The sequence below is a fragment of the Protopterus annectens genome, chromosome 3.part1 (assembly GCF_019279795.1).
Source record: "Protopterus annectens isolate FY-2018-M chromosome 3.part1, PAN1.0, whole genome shotgun sequence".
NCBI lineage: Eukaryota > Metazoa > Chordata > Ceratodontiformes > Protopteridae > Protopterus > Protopterus annectens.
Genome location: NC_056732.1, coordinates 200576501 through 200597895, shown reverse-complemented (window position 1 = coordinate 200597895; position 21395 = coordinate 200576501). Strand labels below are relative to the sequence as shown.

General features: G+C 42.9%; 1 protein-coding gene across 4 annotated transcripts in view; it reads left to right on the top strand.

Annotated features, from left to right (window-relative positions):
- CUL2 (cullin 2) overlaps positions 1–21395 on the top strand; it is a 2069186-nt gene that overhangs the window by 1394896 nt on the left and 652895 nt on the right. The window lies entirely within an intron of this gene.

Sequence of the window (21395 nt, the reverse complement as noted above, 5' to 3'; positions counted from 1 at the left end):
GCAGGTTCAACCCATTATCAATTCTCTGCATTGCCCTTTGGCTTATCTACTGCGCCCAGAGTATTCACGAAATGCCTGGCATCAGTAATTGCCTACTGCAGACTTCAAGGGATACAAATATACCCTTATTTGGATGACCGCCTGATCCAAGCGGACAGCAAGCACATTCTTCTGAAACATCTGGCTTATGTAATAATGTTATTCAACTCTCTGGGATACACAGTCAACAAAGAGAAATCAAGGCTAATACCCTCTCGGAATATAATTTTCCTGGGTGCCAATTTGGACACAAACACCCAGATGGCCTACCTCACGCCAGAGAAGCAGGGGCAACTAATTCAATATTTCAGAACACTGGCAAATTGCACCAGGCTGACTGCAAGGAAAATCCTGCAGGCTCTGGGATTCATGGCATCTTGCATCTTACTAATCCCATGTGCAAAGCTGCATATGAGAAAACTACAATGGTACCTAAAAAACATATGGTCTCAACACAGCCACAGTTTGGAAACAATAATACCACTAATTCCATGTCTGCAAAAGGAATTTCTGTGGTGGGCTCAAGCATGTCAAACAAACACAGGTCTTCCATTCAGCAAGCCTCAAGCAAATCAAGTCATCACAACAGACGCCTCGGACTACACCTGGGGGGGCGCACATGACAGATCCGTGCATTCAGGGCAAATGGTCCCAAAAAGAAAAGCACCTTCACATCAATCAAAAAGAAATGCTAGCAGTAATAAATGCTGTTATAGCTTTCAAGGACCTTCTACAATCAGGTCAACTATTGATAAGAACGGACAACACCACAGTTATGTGGTACATAAACAAGCAGGGAGGAACACATTCTTATCCCCTATGCAGACTGGCCATGTCACTTTGGAACATGGCCATGGACTTACAAATGGAACTACAAGCACAGTACTTGCCAGGCAAGGAAAACACGCTGGCAGACAACCTAAGCAGGAATATAACAGATCCACACGAATGGAAGTTGCATCCAAAAGTTTTTACAGAAATAATCCAAGAATGGGGAAGGCCAGACATAGATCTCTTTGCCTCCCACAAAAATCATCAATTGACAAAATTCTGCTCGAGGATCTTCCATCCAAAGGCCTGGAGAATGGACACTCTCTCTTTCAGTTGGACATCAATGACAGTTTATGCCTTCCCGCCTCTTCCTCTGCTGCCCAAAGTCCTATTGAAGACCAGAGCAGACAGACCAAAGATGATCCTCATTGCTCCGGACTGGCCAAGGCAACACTGGTAACCACTCCTGAGGAGCCTGATGCATTCCCCTCCTTGGACCCTGCCTCTAATGCCTCTTCTTCTGACTCAGCACAAATTCAAAACTCTTCACAGTCAGCTAAAAACACTCAATCTAGCCACATGGAAGATTCCTTAGCATCACAGCAGGCCCTACTCTCCAAGGAGGTGCAGGATGTCATTTTGGAGGCCAGAAGGCCATCAACTAGAAAAGCTTACTCTGCAAAATGGAAACGTTTTTGTGTCTGGAATGAGAAAAAGGGCCAGAACCCTGGAAAACTGAATTTACCTCAAATACTACAATATTTGGCTGAACTGCTAAGCAGTGGACTTTCATTCTCCTCCATCAAAATCCATGCCTCAGCCATTTCTGCAGAATACAGCATTGATCCTCCTTTATTCTCTCACCCTCTTTTAAGACAGTTCCTCAGAGGGGCTAAGAATTTAAGACCTCCAAGGAAACAACCAATACCTGCTTGGGATCTTAATTTCATTCTGGAAAAACTGACTTTGCCTCCTTTTGAGCCAGCTGCCTCATCAGATTTGCAATATTTGTCCTGGAAAGCAGCTTTCCTTCTGGCTATCACTTCAGCTCGTAGAGTTTCAAAACTACAGGCTCTCATGGCTGTCCAGCCTTTTATCGTCTTCCATCAGGACAGAGTTTCCTTACGAACCAACCCGTCCTTTATGCCTAAAGTGGTATCCAGGGTAGCTTTAAATCAGGCCATACATTTACCTACTTTTTATCCCAATCCTCATAACAAAGGGGAGAGATTACTACATTCCTTGGACATCCACAGGCAACTGCGTTATTATTTGGACAGAAAAAAAACTTTCAGAAAATCAGAACAGCTCTTTGTGGCCTATGCGGTAGGAGCTCAAGGAAAGCCAATTTCCAAACAGACAATCTCAAAATGGATAGCCCACTGCATACACTTTTGCTATTCCTTTCATGGCAAAACTGTACCTACAGGCATTAGAACTCATTCCACCAGGGCCACAGCCACCTCTGCAGCCTTCCTCAGAGGAGTTCCTACCAAGGATATCTTGGAAGCAGCCACTTGGAGTTCTGTGCATACCTTCTCCAAACACTACAACCTACCATTATACTCCAAATCTAGAGTAGGCTTTGCCACTGCAGTCTTGCAGGGCATTTTGGCTCCTCCTAGTTCCACCTAGTGCCTACCACCCCTTTCTTAGCTTTGGGATTCTACCCATCTGTTATGACTGCAGCTGTATGCACGATGAACATAGTAAAGTTTTGTACCTACCATAAATGTAGATGTTCGAGTGCTAATACAGCTGCAGTCCAGGTTTCCCTCCCTCCTTCCCCTCTAGGGGTATTATTTTATGGTGTATTTGCTTGCAACTACTGTTTTTTGATTATATTGCATTGCATTACTACATAATTTTATGTATTGCCTTCCTTCTGGGGGCACCTGACATCTGGGGCAAGAAAAACTGAAGAAAATGGCGTTGGCTGGTTCTTTTATACCCCTGTCGCACTGACGTCAGGGAAGAAGCGATGACAACCGACGCCGGACCTAGACTTTGGAATTCGGCCGACCGAGGACCCCCCTGACGGCAGGAGAACCCCATCTGTTATGACTGCAGCTGTATTAGCACTCGAACATCTACATTTATGGTAGGTACAAAACTGTACTTTAAGGCTCAAAACACAATTGAGCATTAAGGAAAGGCAAGAGCTGAGTAATTCATTTAATGCTGAATGAATGACAATTGTTAAAAAGACTGCATGCTGCTATTCTTTGTTTCATTTTCTATTGATTATTTGAGTTCATATCATTTTTTTTTTGGACCTCTCAGACCTCATCCTACCAGCTGGCCCCCACTGCCCCACGTCCGCTCTGGGTTTAACAGCCTTACTCCTAACACCACCCACCTCAGTGGTATCTGGAAAGAAAATTAACCTGAACAATTAACATTGCCTTGAAACCAACTTCTATTCATTTGTGGTCTACCGATGTTGGTCAGCTTATCCACCATTATCTGAAGTAGGGCTTTGGATGTGGTGCTTTTGTCACTGATCATGAAATCTCAAAAGAGGTGTACTACATCTTCAGTCAGATAGGCAGCAGTAGAGATCCTGGGATGGTATTTTGCCTTTTTATTTGAAAACATATTCGTAATCATAGCTGTCCTTTGGAAGTGTAAAGCAGTTTTTGATGCTTTGTGGTATGTTTATTTTGGAATATGGTTGCATTTGTCACAGTGTATTGGGCAACTGTTTGTTTAGAACATTTTGTAGTACTCTAACCTGTCTGCACAGCAGTACTGAGAAGGGTAGTAGTCATGAGATAATGAGATCATGAAATACTTCTTCCAGTTAAAGGAGACATGCATGCTTTTGAAATGTGTAGCAGAGTGGTAACTTCTACCATTCACTGAATTATGGAACCAAAATCAACAACTGTCTCATGAATTCATAAATATAGTAGATAGTCTTAATTTGTCTGTTCATTTAGGTTTACAGGTGGATACTAGGCTTAAATGCCTTGAAGGGCCATTTTAAGCCTAGCCAAGATCATGAAGTTAGAATCAAACCTGTACCTTGCGTCTATGAGTTGATGACCCATGCCTTTATACCAAACCTACCCCCCCCAGCATATTGATACCCACAATATGCTATACAGGGTCACAGATGAGCAAGAGTCCATCTTGGCAGACAGCAGGGATAAGGCACAGAACTTCCCCTAGTCAGAATAAATACCACCTTGGGTCTCTCCCCTGAAAAAAGCCCAAAGGTCTAGTGGGAGTAACCCAGTCAACAAATAAATGCTGGACGGATGGATGGCTAAACAGAGTATTCAGTCTATTTATGTGTATCTCTATTAAGCAAACAAATCTTGAAAGGAATGCTAGCCCATTGTGGGATAAACAGAAAGACACACTTAATGTAACACTATACGTACACCAACTAGGAGCTCAGAAGATCATCAGTAGTGAAATTAATGAACTGGATAAAGGTTGGTTTTATAACAGCCACCTCTCTGAAGCCCATTCATGTGTGAGACAGATCATCTTAAAACAGACAGTACCACAGACTCATAAAATGGCATTTTAATGATTCTTCTGTTCAAATTATTACCTTAGAGATCACTACTCGTTGGAGAAAAGGATGCATCAAATTCACTGATACAGCAGCTTGCAGTCAGCTGTGATTTGGGAGTTATGTGATTTGTTTTCATGAAATGTCATGATCCGTAATGGATCGTAATGGTGATCTCATGCAGCACCTCTTCAGTAGTTACTGGATGGCCTTTTTTCAAGGGTCCTTCTGGCAGTAAGGTATATGGATTTTACTGTTGTTCCATCTTTTATCTGTCTTTTTTAAACAATGGCTTTGTTTTTGTGGGCACAGGGCAGTGCTCACCTTACGCTGGTTCATTTTTAATATCAGTGGCTTAATCTATTTTATATGTAAAGAAGTTACCACCACATACTTTTCTAATGGTATTTTATTAATCTTGACTTCACTGTACTGAAGGAATATTCAGACCCCTCTCAGGCAAATTGGACTGTAGAAGTTTTCCTTTAACACTGGTAAGTAATGATACTCAGCTCATGAGCTATGGGTGGCTAGTAGTAATGGTTGATGTATGCAAAGGTAATACAGCTACAGTGAGCATTCTTTGCCCTAAGTTTTCACCCACTGAGTTTTTGATTGCAGTTTGACGAACTCTCATGGAGTACAACTACTGAATGGAGAATGTGTTTTGTGAATTTGTCCTTGTGTGTGTATATGTAATGCTGCTGTCATACAAAGTGTTTATTTGTGTGTGTGTGTGTGTGTGTGTGTGTGTGTGTGTGTATATATATATATATATATATGGAACCACTACTAAATACCGAACACTCACTCTACCGACTCCCAAAATCACAAGACCAAACATCCGAAACACTACGATAACGAAAAACCAAAAACGCAAAATTAAAACAACCGAAAACTACACACAGCATACACCACACACAGACACATACACACACCTTCCCCCAAAACACAAACCTAACCTACAGACAAGCAGGGGGGCAAGCCCCCCGCACCCCCCTACTTAAATATTCTAACTCTAAGGTCACACTACCCAGACAAACACATGAATACACCACCACATGCCTACATCCCCCTCGCACACACATCACACTCACAACACACACTTACACGCTAAACCTCTAACCAACACAGTTAAACAGAAATACTTACCTGCCCTTCCACCATACCACAACACCAGAAGTGCGAATTTCAAACTCCCGATAGTCGGGATTTTGAAATTCGCACATCTGGTCTTTTGGTAGTTTGGGGTTTCAGCTATATGGTCTTGAATATATATGGATCTAGGACTAATGCTCGACACTTTTCCACGAATCGGAAACAGCCAAGCACAGTTTAGCGAAAGTGCTTTTTCACGAAACTTACGTAAAAACAAAAAACAACAGTAATCATATTTACGCAGAGGTGCAAGCCCCCCCCCCCTGCACTCCCCACATGAGAGCTGTGCTCCCCCCACACCCCATACTTTTATATTCTCTCTCCGAGATCACACTACAGTAGGGAAAAGGGAATATTCCCGTATCCCCACTGTGCCACAATCTCAGCAACAGACATTTCCTCATATTTTTTTTTTTAGTACAATTTCACGAAAGTGCTTTGTTTTTTTTTTTTTTGCGAAATTGTGTTCAGCCATTTCCAATTCGTGGAAATGTGTCATCCAGCATTAGTCCTAGATATATAAATATATATATATATATATATATATATATATATATATATATATATATCGTGTGTGTGTGTGTGTGTGCATATATATATACATGTCTGTGTGTGTGTGTATTTATATATATATATATATATATATCTACAGTGCAATGAAAAAGTATTTGCCCCTTCCTGATTTCTTATTTTCTTGCATGTTTGTCATACTTAAATGTTTCAGATCATCAAACAAATTTAAATATTAGACAGAGATAACCCAAGTAAACACAAAATGCATTTTTTAAGTGATGATTTTATTTATTAAGAAAAAGAAACTGTCCAAACCTACATGGTCCTGGATGAAAAAGTAATTGCCCCCCTTATTAAATCATGAAGTCACTGTGGTTAATCACATTTTTGGGAAAGCTGAGTTCAGTTTCACTAGCTACACCCAGGCCTGATTACTGTCAGACCTGTTGAATCAAAAAATCACTTAAATAGAACCTGTCAGATAAAGTGAAGTAGACCAAAACATCCCAAAAAGGAAGACATCATGCCGTGATCTAAAGAAGTTCCGGAACAGATGAGAAACAAAGTAATTGACATCTGTCAGTCTGGAAAAGGTTAAAAAGCTATTTCTAAAACTTTGGGACTCCAGCGAACCACGGTGAGAGCCATTATCCACAAATGGAGAAACATGGAACAGTGGTGAACCTTCCCAGGAGTGGATGACCTACAAAAATTACCCCATGAGCGCAGTGACGACTCATCCAAGAGGTCACAAAAGAACCCAGAACAACATCTAGAGAACTGCAGGCCTCACTTGGCTTAGTTAAGTTCAGTGTTCATGACTCAACAGTAAGAAAGAGACCGGGCAAAAATGGCATGCATGGCAGAGTTCCATGGCAAAAACCACTGCCGACCAAAGGAAACACAAAGGCTTGTCTCACTTTTGCCAAAAACATCTTGATGATCCCCGAGACTTTGGGAAAATCTGTGGACTGATGAAACAAAAGTTGAACTTTATGGGAGCTGCGCATCCCGTTACATCTGGCGTAAAAGTAACAGCATTTCAGAAAAAGAACATCATGCCAATAGTCAAACATATGGTGGTGGTAGTGTGATGGTCTGGGGCTGCTTTGCTTGTTCTGGACCTGGATGACTTGGTGTGATTGATGGAACCATGAATTCTGCTCTCTGCCAAAAAATCCTGAAGGAGAATGTCCAGTCATCAGTTCGTGACCTCAAGCTGAAGCGCACTTAGGTTCTGCAGCAGGACAATGATCCAAAACACACCAGCAAGTCTACCTCTGAATGGCTTAAAAAAACAAAATGAAGGTTTTAGAGTGCCCTAGTTAAAGTGCGGACTTAAATCCAATTGAGATGCTGTGACATGACCTTAGAAGGTGGTTCATGCTCGGAAACCCTCCAATATGCCTGAATTAAAACAATTCTGCAAAGACGAGTGGGCCAAAATTCCTCAACAGCAATGTGAAAGACTCATTGCCAGTTATCGCAAACGCTTGATTGCAGTTGTTGCTGATAAGGGTGACACAACCAGCTGTTAGGTTTAGGGGGCAATTAATTTTTCACATAGGGTCATGTAGGTTTGGATAGTTTTTTTTTTTTCTTAATAAATAAAATCATCACTTAAAAACTGCATTTTGGGTTATCTTTGTCTAAAATTTATATTTGTTTGATGATCTGAAACATTTAAGTGACAAACATGCAAGAAAATAAGAAATCAGGAAGGGGCAAATACTATGTGTGTGTATAATTATATACATATATATTTATATATATATATATATATATATATATATATTTGTAAATAAATATGTTCATACACACAGACGCGCGCACAAATAAATATCACTACATTTTTTTTGTCATGATCAAGCCATTTCTCAATTTGGCCCTCTCACCTGCCCTTTTATGGCTTTGGTGCCAGTTGTGGCTGTATATTGATATGGCTCATGCTCTTTACTCTTGCCTTCATTTTGTGAATATTGATCCTATTTCTGGATAGGTTAGACATCTAGAATTAATACTTCCATTTTCTTTCTTGCTATTGAGGCTGTTGTGTATGTCTGCACTGAGCACAGTTACAGGTTGATCACTGATCTTCAGGCAAAGTTGTTTCCAGATGAACACAGCCTCAACCGTAATCCTTTCTGGACCATGAACTTTTTATGATAACTTCATCATTGACATGTTTCTAGGTGCCAGTTGTTCTTCATGGCCCTGAGTTTATGTTCAGCACAATGATTCTTTATCCTGGGGTTTGTCATTGGTTGATATTGATGCTAATGGGCACTTATCAAAGTTGCTCAGCCTTTTGGTGTCCCACCTTTCATGTCTGTTAGTAGTGACATTTATTTCTCAGGTTTATTTTCATTTAACATAGATGCAGCTGTGGGCCATCCTTAGCGGTGGTGACCTTTTTATTTCAGCACTGATACAGACTTATTTTTTCATAGCTTCTTATTCAGTACCCTGGCTATTGTTTTTACCCCGTATGTGACTCACTCATCCTACCCCCACCTTCTTTCACTGTCCTGATTTGAGATGTAATATACTCTTAGGTCTTGCTTTGCTTTGCATGCTGACTTCCTTCCTTCCTAATTAAGATACAGGAGTGTATCAGACGGTACAAGTTTTTTGTTTTTTATTTTGGGATGTATGCTTCAGACTTAACTTCTTAATCTCCTGTCTTTTATGATTAAAATGACATTTAATTGACTATTTTATGTAGTACATTTGGTACACAACTATCTTTTAGTTTGGTATGAAGTTTTATAAGTGCTACTACCCCTTTTTATATTCATCTTTAGGTGGAAGTGAGGCAGACATAAAACCGCGAAACTTATTCTGTTGGATCACTTAACATTGTACCATCTTACCCAACCCTGACAAGAGGAAGGAACCAGAAAGGGCACTCCTGGATTTTTATGAAATCTGGCTGATCCACAATAAATGTTCCTTCCTGATGAAAGGCAGTAGAGCAATTTGGAAGGTTAATGTATGTCAATGCAGAGTTCAAACAGACTTCAGATAGTGCTGAATCTTTCTTGTATGGAGTCGAGCATCCTTGTAGTCTAGACAGAGCTCAGAGAATCTCTCTTGCAGAGGTGATATCCAAGGGAAGCAGGATGATCTTCGTGTTTCACTGTTGCAGTCATCATATTTGGGTTATCTGCTTGCAGTAGCCCTCAGATGGCCTGATTAACACAGTCTTGGGTCCTGCATCGGTTGCTGTCTCTTGTTCCATGACGTCAGGAGTATAAAACATGCAGCCGATTATATCAGTCTTTCTTGCCGTGTGGTGCCCAAAGCAGAAGCAGTTCGCAAGTGCCGGTTGGCCGACTCCTGAAATTTTAATTTTCGAGTTTCAGAACCAAAGTCTTCAACTAAAGCCAAGTACCCTGTTGGGGAAACTTTTTCCTTGCTCCTTACTGATGTCAGTAAAAGTTAATAATTGCCTTTCTTGTGGAAAGCAAATACCTCATAAAGATTTTCATTCATATTGTATTCCTTGCCTAGGCCCTGACCACGATGTTCTTCACTGTCGGTTTTGTGCCTTATTTAGCCAATGAACTATCCGTCATCGGTATATTTATGCTTCTAAATATTTTGGTTCTGGTTCAATTATCCAGAGATGTCGTCGGCAAGCCATCCGACTACCGGTATTCCGAAAAACCGCAAAGATAAAGGCAGAGACACTGGCGCCTAGATCCAAAGCTGCTTTCGCTGCTTCTCCTAAGCCAGTCGCCAGTTCACCGGTACTCAGCGAGGTACTTTCGCAGCCCCTGATACCCCCTATTTCTGATTCGCAGGCCTCTACTGTGACCCACTCGGAGTCCAGTATGCTGCGAGATGCTTCAACTGTGGAACCTGCAGATGTCTCTATCTTGGATGGGTCTGGAGCCACTGTGCAGGCACCGGCTTCTGAGGGTCTATTCAGGCCTATGGACTTGCATATTAAACCAACACCACCTTCTTCTTTAAGGCCTAAAGCTTGAACCACATCTAGAAAACCGATGCCCAGGCGCATGCTCAGGCCTCTATGCCTAAAAAACAAATAGGAATGGCTGAAGACCTTATAACTTTAATCAGGGGAAGCCAACCATCCCCTTCTAAGAGACCTAGGACTGAATTTATTTATGAATCTTCTGACCAGGATTCTGAAATTCCTGGTTCTTCTGAGGACCTGGATTTACCTTTATCTACTTATAAGGATTCTGATGCAGAGGACAGTATTCCCTCTGCTTCCCCTCCAGTGGATTTCTCTTTTGGTGAAACTTTGCATACTCTTAGGGAGCATTTCAGCTGGGAAAGTTAGGATTACTCTGATTCTGAAAAGAGGCTTAGGGACTTCTTACTTCTGCCTCAACACAGGCCTTTAGCTGTCCCTCCTGCACTAGACATTGTTGATGATGCCTTTTCGGAGTCTAGTTTGGCCCCTGATTCTTTGCCTCCTGCTCCCAGAAAACCTGATAGATATTACAGGGTTCCTGATTTTCACAAGTTCCTTTTTAAAAATCCTACTGCAGATCCTGAGACTATTTCACAGGGACTCAAGGGCATTAAGGCCTCTACTGCCAAAAATCCTACCCCTTCTGATAGAGACTCTAGGCCGCTGGATAGATGGGGTAAGAAGGTATAAACTTATGCGACATTGGTCATTAAGCCTTAAACTGCCAGTTTCAGATGTTAAAGTATCAGCAACATATTATTGGATTGTTTAAACAGAAAATGATGTTGATTCCAGACTGTGCTGAAAATAAAGATTTACAGGTTTTAATGCATTCTGCTGAACAGGTTGGGAAACATACTCTGCAATTTGGGTTTGATTCATTAGAGGCCTCTTGCATGGCTGCTGTCACTGGGTCTGTACTTAGAAGGCATGCTTGGCTTAAGGAACAATCTCTGCCTGATCATGTTAAAGCTAAATTGTTGGATGCTCCCTCAAATCAGGACCGCCTGTTTGGCAACAGAGTAGAAGAAGTTCTTAAAAAGATGGAGGAAAAAGCTAAATCTATGCAAACTGTTAAATATTTCCTACAAGTTCAGCCTCCAAGATTTAGTAGGCATTGGCCCTCTAAGAATTGGTCCTTTCCTGCCTCTTCCAGGCCTTCTCAATCCAAACCCAGAAGCAGCAGAAGCCCCAAGTTTCAGTCCCAGGGTATGCACAAGTTTAAGCAGTGGGGGGCTTCCGTTTCCAAATCAGGGAGTAGTAAGACCTCCCCCTATGGAAAGCTGTCTGAATGACTTGACTTTAAAACTTCCAAGCACTTCTCAACTGACTGCTCCTTTAGGGGGAAAGATTGCTCTGCAGGCCAAAAACTGGGAACTCATTACCCAGGACAAATGGGTTTTAAATATAGTGTCACAAGGATACAGATTTCACTTCTACACATTACCAACCCCAAACCGTTGGCCAGATCTACCCCCAAATCAGTAGGCAGAGGCTCAAAAGCAAGTACTCTCTCTTTTAAGCATAAAGGCTATTCAAACTGTACCAGAAGAGGAAAAGGGACAAGGTTTCTACTCAAGACTTTTCCTGGTACCCAAAAAAGACAATTCATGGCGTCCTATCCTGGACATGTCTACTCTAAACACCTTTTTGGTAATCCCAAAATTCAAGATGCTGACTCTTCACCACTTGCTTCCTATGCTAGGAAAAGATGCCTGGTTGGCAACACTTGATTTAAAGGAAGCATACCTGCATATCCCAATCAGGGAATCTTGCAAAAGATACCTACGCTTCAAAGCAGGGTACACGCACTGTCAGTTGTCTGCACTGCCCTTTGGCTTATTTACAGCTCCTAGGGTATTCACAAAGTGCCTAGCTCCAGTCATTGCATTTTGCATGCAAAGAAATATTCAAATATACCCATACCTGGAAGATTGTCTAATTCAGGCAGAAAGCCAGGACACACTTTTGGATCATCTGGCCTTTGTACAAAGGGTGCTAACTTGTCTGGGATACACCATAAATGAAAAGAAATCGCACCTGGTACCCTGTCAAAAAATTGTATTCATGGGAACAAACTTGAATACAACTCCCCAGATGGCTTTCCTCACGCCAGAGAAACAAATTCATCTGACTACCTACTTCAAACTAGTGGTGACAAAAACCCTGCTATCTGCAAGGCAAATACTGCAAGCCTTGGGGTTCATGGCCTCCTGCTTTCTTTTAATTCCATATGCAAGACTGCATATGAGGAAACTACAAAGGTATCTAAAAAGCCTATGGTGTCAACATTCTCAGGATCTAGAAGCAATGATTCCTATCGTACCTTGCCTACGTCTAGAGTTTCTTTGGTGGGCAGAGGCTTGCCACCAATACAAGGGACTACCATTCACTCTAGTCCCTGCCACCCAAACCCTAACAACAGATGCATCAGACTATGCATGGGGGGCTCACCTGGCACGGAAGTGCATTCAGGGCAAATAGGAACCCAAGTCAGTTGCACCTGCATATCAATCAAAAAGAAATGTTAGCTGTACAGAATGCTCTGACAGCCTTCAATGACCACATTCTTCCAGGACAATTAATGGTAAAGACGGACAACACCACTGTTATGTGGTACATAAACAAGCAGGGGGGTACCCATTCTTACCCCTCTGACTAGCCATGGCATTGTGGAACACAGCCTTGAGATACCAAGTGCATCTACAAGTTCAATTCCTGCCAGGAAAACTAAATACATTGGCAGACAGACTAAGCAGAAATCTCATGGACCCATACGAGTGGAAACTGGAACCAAAGATTGTCAACATGTTCGCAGACTAATGGGGGAGCCCAGATATAGACCTGTTTGCCTCCCCTCAGAACTACCAATTGGACAAATTTTGCACAAGGACTCCCCACAAACAAGCTTGGAAAGTGGATGCCCTGTCCTTCAGCTGGAAAAACCTATCAGTTTATGCATTTCCTCCTCTGCCTCTCCTCTTCAAAGTACTGCTAAAGATCAGACAGGACAAACCAAGGACGATATTGATTGTACCAGACTAACCACGCCAACACTGGTAGCACCTCTTGTGCAGTGTGTCACTGTTGGCCCCACGGCACCTGCCTCTGACCATTACCCTGTTGTCTCTACAGGAAAACCAGATTCTGCACCCTCAGCTTCAAACCCTGAACCTGGCAGCCTGGTTAATTACCTAATCTGTTCCTTACCATCCCTCAATAAGCCAATGATGGATATCATTTTAGAGGCAAGGAGGCCTAGTACTAGAACATCTTATGCTGAAAAATTGAAAAGATTCTGTGCCTGGAACCAATCTCAAGGGATGAGCACAGCAGCGCCCAACTTACCTCATATTTTACAATACTTATCTGAGATGCTTCACAGGGGGCTTTCCTTTTCCTCCATCAAAATTCACGCCTCAGCCATTTCATTCATAGTATAGTACTAGGCTATCTGCCCTGGGGCATTTGTAAGCCTAGCCATAGTGATGTGGCTTTTGCCACCCCATGAAATGGTACAAAAATGTACAGAATAAATCTAGAATACTGTGCCTCTGACTAGTAGTGACACAATGAAGGTCCCCTTATATAATAGAATTAGTTTACTGTGCCCCTGTCTTGCAGCGACACAGGTGTGACCCCTGGGGTAAACTTACAATCTCCCATCCACTCATCAAGATTTCTCTTGAAGAGAGTCAGTGAGGGGCTCTGCCTAATACGAACTGGGATCCTGTTCCAAAGCATGGGAAGCCTCTGAGTTATGAATCTATCCCTCCAGCATGTCCCATTCATACTTGTGCCGAGGTTTAAGTCTTTAGCTCTCGTGGTCCTGATGGATTTGGATTTTTTGAGGTGGAGCATGTCCATCAGATCCTGATTGGACATGGCCTTGTACGTCAGGCAAATTTCTGCTCATTATAACACAAAACCTCCCCTCTTCTCTCTTCCCCTGCTCAGGCAGTTCCTCATAGGGGCCAAAAATTTAAGACCACCCCAGGAGAGCCCCAACTCCAGCCTGAGACCTTAACTTTGTATTGTAGAAACTCACTCTTCCTCCTTTCGAGCCAGCTGCTAGTGCAGACCTAAAATTCCTTTCTTGGAAAACAGCCTTTTTTTGGCAATCACTTCAGCAAGAAGGGTATCTGAATTACAGGCCCTTATGGTGGTGGAGCCTTTCATCATCTTTCATGCAGACAGGGTGTCCCTCAGAACCAGTCCTTCCTTCATGCCCAAGGTGGTATCCAGTGTGGCTCTCAATCAGTCCATTCATTTGCCAACCTTCTTTCCTAATCCACAGAATAAAGGGGAATGGATACTGCACACCTTAGATGTGCACAGACAAGTTAGATTCTACTTGGACAGGACTAAACCTCAAAGGAAAGCTGAACAACTGCTGGTGTCATTTGCTGCAGGGACAGAGGGGAAGGCTATCTCAAAGCAAACCGTTTCAAAATGGATAAGCCATTTAATTAATTTCTGCTATAAGTACCATGAAAAACCTGTCCCACAGGGGATCAGACCTCATTCAACCAAGGCTGCAACTACCTCTACAGCCTTCCTCAGAGGTGTTCCTACCAGGGACATCCTAGAAGCTGCTGCCTGGAGTTCCGTACATACCTTTACCAAGCATTACCATTTGCCAATTTTCTCTAAATCCAGAGTGGGCTTTGCCACTGCAGTCTTGCAGGGTCTTATAGCTGGACCTAATGCTATCTAAATTCCCCCTCCCATCCTTAGCTTTGGAAATCTACCCAAATGTGATAACTGCAACAGTGAAAGACGAAGAACATAGTACAGATGTTCTTCGTGTTTCACTGTTGCAGTCATCACATTTGGGTTATATGCTTGCAGTAGCCCTGAGATGGCCTGATTAATAAAGTCTTGGGTCCTGCGTCAGATGCTGTCCCTTCTTCCATGACGTCAGGTCGTCAGGGGTATAAAACATGCAGCCGACGCCATTACATCAGTCTTTCTTGCCGTGCGGTGCCCAAAGCAGAAGCAGTTCGCAAGTGCCGGTCGGCTGACTCCTGACATTTTCGTTTTCGAGTTTCAGAACCAAAGTCTTCAACTAAAGCTAAGTACCCCATTGGGTAAACTTTTTCTTGCTCCTTACCGATGTCAGTAAAAGTTAATAATTGCATTACTTGTGGAAAGCAAATACCTCACAAAGATTTTCATTCGTACTGTATTCCTTGCCTAGGCCCTGACCACGACGTACTTTGCTGTCGGTTTTATGCTTTATTAAATCAGCGCACTATCCATCGTCGGTATATTTTCACCTCTAAATATTTCGATTCTCAGTTTAATTATCCAGAAATGTCATCGGTTAGCCATCCCACTACCGGGATTCCGAAAAAACGCAAAGATAAAGACAGAGACAGGCCGCCTAGGTCCCAAGCTGCCGACGATGTTTCTTCTAAGCCAGTTGCCAATTCACCGGTACTCAGTGAAGCACTTTCGCAGCCCCTGATACCCACTACTACTGATTCACAGACCTCTACTGAGACCCATTCAGAGTCCGGTATGCCTCGAAATGCTTCAACTGTGGAACCTGCGAATATCTCTACCTTGGATGGGTCCGGAGCCGCTGTGCAGGCACCGGCTTCTGAGGGTGTATTCAGGCCTACGGACTTGCATATTAAACTGACGCCTCCTTCTTCATTTAGGCCTAAATCTTGAACCATGCCTAAGAAACTGACGCCCAGGCCGCATGCTCAGGCCGCTATGCCTAAAAAACAAATGAGAAGAATGGCTGAAGATCTTATAACTTTAATCAGGGGAAGCCAACCTCCCCCTTCTAAGAGACCTAAGACTGAAGTTATTTATGAATCTTCTGACCAGGATTCTTATTTTTCTGATTCTTCTGATGATCTGGATTTGCCCTTGTCTGCTTATGAGGATTCTGATGCAGAGGACTCTATTCCCTCTTCTTCCCCTCCAGAGGATTTTTCTTTTGGTGAACCCTTACATACTCTGAGAGCTTTTCCACTGGGAAAGCCAGGATTTTTCTGATTCAAAAAAGAGGCTTAGGGATTTCTTAATCCTTCCTCAGCATAGGCCTTTAACTATACCTCCTGTACTAGACATTGTTGATGATGCCTTTTCGGAATCTAGTTTGGCCCCTGATTCTTTGCCTCCTACTCCCAAAAAACCTGACCAATATTACAGGGTTCCTGATTCACAGGCGTTTCTTTTTAAAAATCTTATTGCGGATCCAGAGATATTTCACAGGGACCCAAGGGCATTAAGGCTTCTACTGCTAAAAATCCTACCCCTTCTGATAGATACTCCAGGGCGCTGGATAGATGGGGTAAGAAGGTTTACACTTCTGCAGCCTTGGCCATTAGGGCTTTAAACTTCCAGTTTCATATGTTAAAGTATCAACAACATGTTATTGGATTGCTTAAACAGAAAATGATGTTGATTCCTGACTGTGTGGAAAATAAAGAATTACAGGATTTAATGCATTCTGCTGAACAGGTTGGCAAACATACTTTGCAATGTGGATTTGATTCATTAGAGCCCTCTTGCAGGGCTGCTGTTACTGGGTCTGTGCTCAGAAGGCATGCTTGGCTTAAGGAGCAATCTTTGCCTGATCATGTTAAAGCTAAACTGTTGGATGCTCCCATAAATCAGGACAGGCTGTTAGGCAACAAAGCTGAGGAAGTTCTTAAAAAGATGGAAGTTAAAGCTAAATCTATGCAAACTGTTAAAGATTTCTTGCAAGTTCAGCCTCCTAGATTTAGTAGGCATTGGCCCTCTAAGAATTGGTCCTTTCTAGCCCCTTTCAGGTCTTCTCAAGTCAAACCCAGACACAGCAGAAACCCCAGATTTCAGTCCCAGGGGACACACAAGACTAAGCAGTGGGGGATTTCAGCACCCAAATCTGGGAGTAGTAAGACTCCCTCCTATGGAAAACTGTCTCAATGACTTGCTTTTAAAACTTCCAAGCACTTCCCAACTGAATGCTCCTTTAGGCAGAAAGATTGGTCTGCAGGCCAAAAACTGGGAACTCATTACCCAGGACTAATGGGTTTTAAATGTAGTGTCCCAAGGATACAGATTTCACTTCCACACGTTACCAACATCAAGCGGGTGGCCAGATCTACCCCTTAAATCAGTGGGCAGAGGCCCAAAATCAAGTTCTCTCTCTCTTAAGCATGGGGGCTATTCAGTTGGTACCAAAAGAGGAAAAAGGGACAAGGTTTCTATTTGAGACTTTTCCTTTTATCCAGAAAAAGCAATACATGGCATCCTATCCTGGACCTTTTTACTCTAAACACCTTTCTGGTGATTCCAAAATTCAAAATGCTGACTCTTCACCAGGTGCTTCCTATGCTAGGCAAAGATGCGTGGTTGGCAGCACTAGACTTAAATGAGGCATACCTGCACATCCCTATCAGGGAGTCTTGCAAAAAATACCTACGCTTCAAAGCAGGCTACATGCATTATCAGTTCTCTGCACTGCCCTTTGGCTTATCTACTGCACCCAGGGTATTCACAAAGTGCCTAGCTCCAGTCATTGCATTTTGCAGGCAAAGAAATATTCAGATATATCCATACCTGGACGATTATCTCAGGCAGAAAGCCAGGACATACTGTTGAATCATCTGGCCTTTGTTCAAAGGGTGCTGACTTGTCTGGGGTACACCATAAATGATAAGAAATCACACCTGGTACCCTGTCAACAAATTATATTCCTGGGAGCAAGCTTGAATACAACTTCCCAGATGGTTTTCCTCACGCCAGAGAAACTGATTAATTTGAGAACCTACTTCAAACAAGTGGCCACAAAAACCCAGCTATCTCCAAGTAAAATACTGCAAGCCTTGGGGTTCATGGCCTCCTGCATTCTTCTAATTCCATAGGCAAGGCTGCATATGAGGAAACTACAATGGTATCTCAAAAGCCTATGGTGTCAACATTCACAGGATCTAGAAGCAATGATTCCTTTCATACCTTGCCTACGCCTAGAGTTCCTTTGGTGGGCAGAGGCCTGCCACCAAAACAGGGGACTACCATTCACACTACCCCCTGCCACCCAAACCTTAACAACAGGTGCATCAGATATGTATGGTGGGCTCACCTGGCAGGGAAGTGCATTCAGGGCAAATGGAACCCAAGTCAGATGCACCTGCATATAAATGAAAAGGAAATGGTAACTGTACAGAATGCTCTGACAGCCTTCAAGGACCACATTCTTCCAGGACAACTAATGGTAAAGATGGACAACACCACTGTCATGTGGTACATAAACAAGCAGGGGGGTACACATTCTTACCCCCTCTGCAGACTAGACATGGCATTGTGGAACACAGCCTTGAGCTACCAAGTGAATCTACAAGCTCAATTCCTACCAGGAAAACTAAATACACTGGCAGATGGACTAAGCAGAAACCTCATGGACCCACGAGTGGAAACTGGAACCAAGGATTTTCAACATGTTGACAAGCAAGTGGTGGAGCCCAGATATAGACCGGTTTGCCTCCTTCCAAAACTGTCAATTGGACAAAATTTGCACAAGGATTCCCCACAAGCTAGCTTGGAAAGTGGATGCTCTATCCTTCAGCTGGAAAAAAACTATCAGTTTATGCCTTTCCTCCTCTGCTCTCCAAGATACTACTAAAGATCAAACAGGACAAGCCAAGGACAATTTGAATTGCACCAGACTGGCCACACCAACACTGGTACCCCCCTCCTGTGCAGTGTGTCACGCTTGGCCCCATGGCACCTGCCTCAGACTCCTTCCCTGTTGTCTCAGCAGGAGAACCAGATTCTGCACCCTCAGCTGCAACCCTGGACCTAGCAGCCTGGCTAATTACCTAATCTCTCCTTTACCATCCCTCAGTAAATCAGTGATGGATATCATTTTTAGAGGCAAGGAGGCGTAGTACTAGAAAATCTTATGCTGCAAAATGGAAAGGATTTTGTGCCTGGAATCAATCTCAGGGGATGAGCGCAGCAGTGCCCAATTTACCTCAGATTCTACAATACTTGACTGAGATGCTTCATAAGGGCTTGCCCTTTTCCTCCAGCAAAATTCATGCCTCAGCCAATTCAGCTCATTACAGCACAGAGCCTCCCCTCTTCCTTCGCCCACTGCTCAAGCAGTTCCTTAGAGGGGCCAAAAATTTAAGACCACCTAGGAGAGCTCCATCTCCAGCCTGGGACATTATCTTTGTCTTGGAGAAACTCACTCTTCCTCCTTTTGAGCCAGCTGCTACTGCAGATTTAAAACCCCTTTCCTGGAAAACAGCTTTCCTTTTAGCAATCACTTCTGTAAGAAGGGTATCTGATTTACAAGCCCTTATGGCAATGGAGGCTTTCATCATCTTTCATGCACACAGGGTGTCCCTCAGAGCCAATCCCTCCTTTATGCCCAAGGTGGTATCCAGTATGGCTCTTAATCAGTCCATTCATTTGCCTACCTTCTTTCCTAACCCACTCCTTAGATGTGAACAGACAACTTAGATTTTACTTGGACAGGACTAAACCTCAAAGGAAATCTGAAGAACTGCTGGGGGTATTTGCTGCAGGGGCAGAGGGGAAAGCTATTTCAAAGCAAACCATTTCAGAATGGATAGACCACTGCATTCATTTCTGCTAGAGGCACTATGGAAAACCTGTCCCACAGGGCATCACACCCTATTCAACCAGGGCTGCATCTACCTCCACAGCCTTTCTCAGGGGTGTTCCTACAAGGGACATCCTAGAAGCTGCTTCCTGGAGTTCTGTACATACTTTCACCAAGCATTATCATTTGCCAATTTTCTCTAAATCCAGAGCTGGCTTTGCCACTGCAGTCTTGCAGGGTCTTATAGCTGGTCCTAAATCTGTTTAAATTCCTCCTCCCAATCTTAGCTTTGGGAATCTACCCAAATATAATGACTGCAACATGAAGAAAATAGTACAATTGTGTACACTTACCGTAAATGTAGATGTTCGAGTGTATTCACTGTTGCAGTCCTGGTTACCCTCCCTCCAGCCCCCTTTCTTCTTTTGACTATACCTCTGTTCTCCCTTACTATGCTCAAAAAGCTTTTTGGTGTATTTGCTTTTTTGTTGGAGGTATATCTTTGTAATTATAGATTTAATTCCTTCCCATTAGGGGGGGCATCTGACATCTGGGGCAAGAAAAACTGATGTAATGGCGTAGGCTGCATGTTTTGTACCCCTGACACCTGATGTCATGGAAGAATGGACAGCATCTGACGCAGGACCCAAGACTTTGTTAATCAGGCCAACTGAGGGCTACTGCAAGCAGATAACCGAAATGTAATGACTGCAACAGTGAATGCCCTCAAACACCAATATTTATTGTAAGTGTACACAACTGTACTTTGTGTACACTTACCATAAATGTAGATGTTTGAGTGTATTCACTGTTGCAGTCCTGGTTACCCTCCCTCCAGCCCCCTGATTTCTTTGGCTTTCCCTCTACCCTTCTTTACTATGCTTAAAAGCCTTTTTGGTGTATTTGCTTTTTTACTGGAGGTATATCCTTGTATATTTGTATATATATGTTTTATTGCTTCCCATTAAGGGGGAACCTGACATTTTGGGAAAGAAAAACTGATGTAATGGCGTCGGCTGCATGTTTTATACCCCTGACGTCGTGGAAGAAGAGACAGCAACCGATGCAGGACCCAAGACTTTGTTAATCAGGCCAACTGAGGGCTACTGCAAGCAGATAACCCAAATGTGACTGCAACAGTGAATACACTCGAACATCTACATTTATGGTAAGTGTACACAACTGTACTTTCTGAAGGCAGTCCGTCAGGAAAAAAACCTTGTCCTTTGGAAGAAAAGCTGTCATTGACATTGTGTTGATTCTGCATCTGAAAAAAATCTGATCCTGAGATGGAATTAAGCAAAACTTCTTCAGATTCAGAGTGAACCCCAGAGTGCCCAGAATACCCATCACAAATTGTATACAAGAAGATCTTTGGTAGGAGCTTGAAAGAGAAGAACATCTAAATAAGGAAATATCTGAATAGCTTAAAGCCTGCAAAATGCAATGATGGGAACCAAGCACTTTGTGAATACTCTGGAGGTAGTGGAAAGACCAAAGGGTAAAGCAGAAAAAAGAAAGTGATATGAAGACTAACAAAAACTAAGAATTTCCTGTACTGCAGATGATTAATAGCATAAAGATAGGTGTCCTTTAAATCCAGAGTCACCAAGAAGGGCTGTGGGAGAATGATTAGAAGTCAATACCTCTCAACTATACTAAATTCTTTGGTATTTACTGGTTTTGAGGACAACATAATGGGGTGCCATGAATTTCTGAGTGGACCCTTTACTTCCTGATTTGTAGAGGTGAAACTTCTTTTAGGCGTGGACCCATAGTGAAGAGAGTTCATAGAGCTGCAGAAACAAGAAGCTGCTACTCTGCCGTTGGACACACACACACACACACACAGACACACACACACAGAC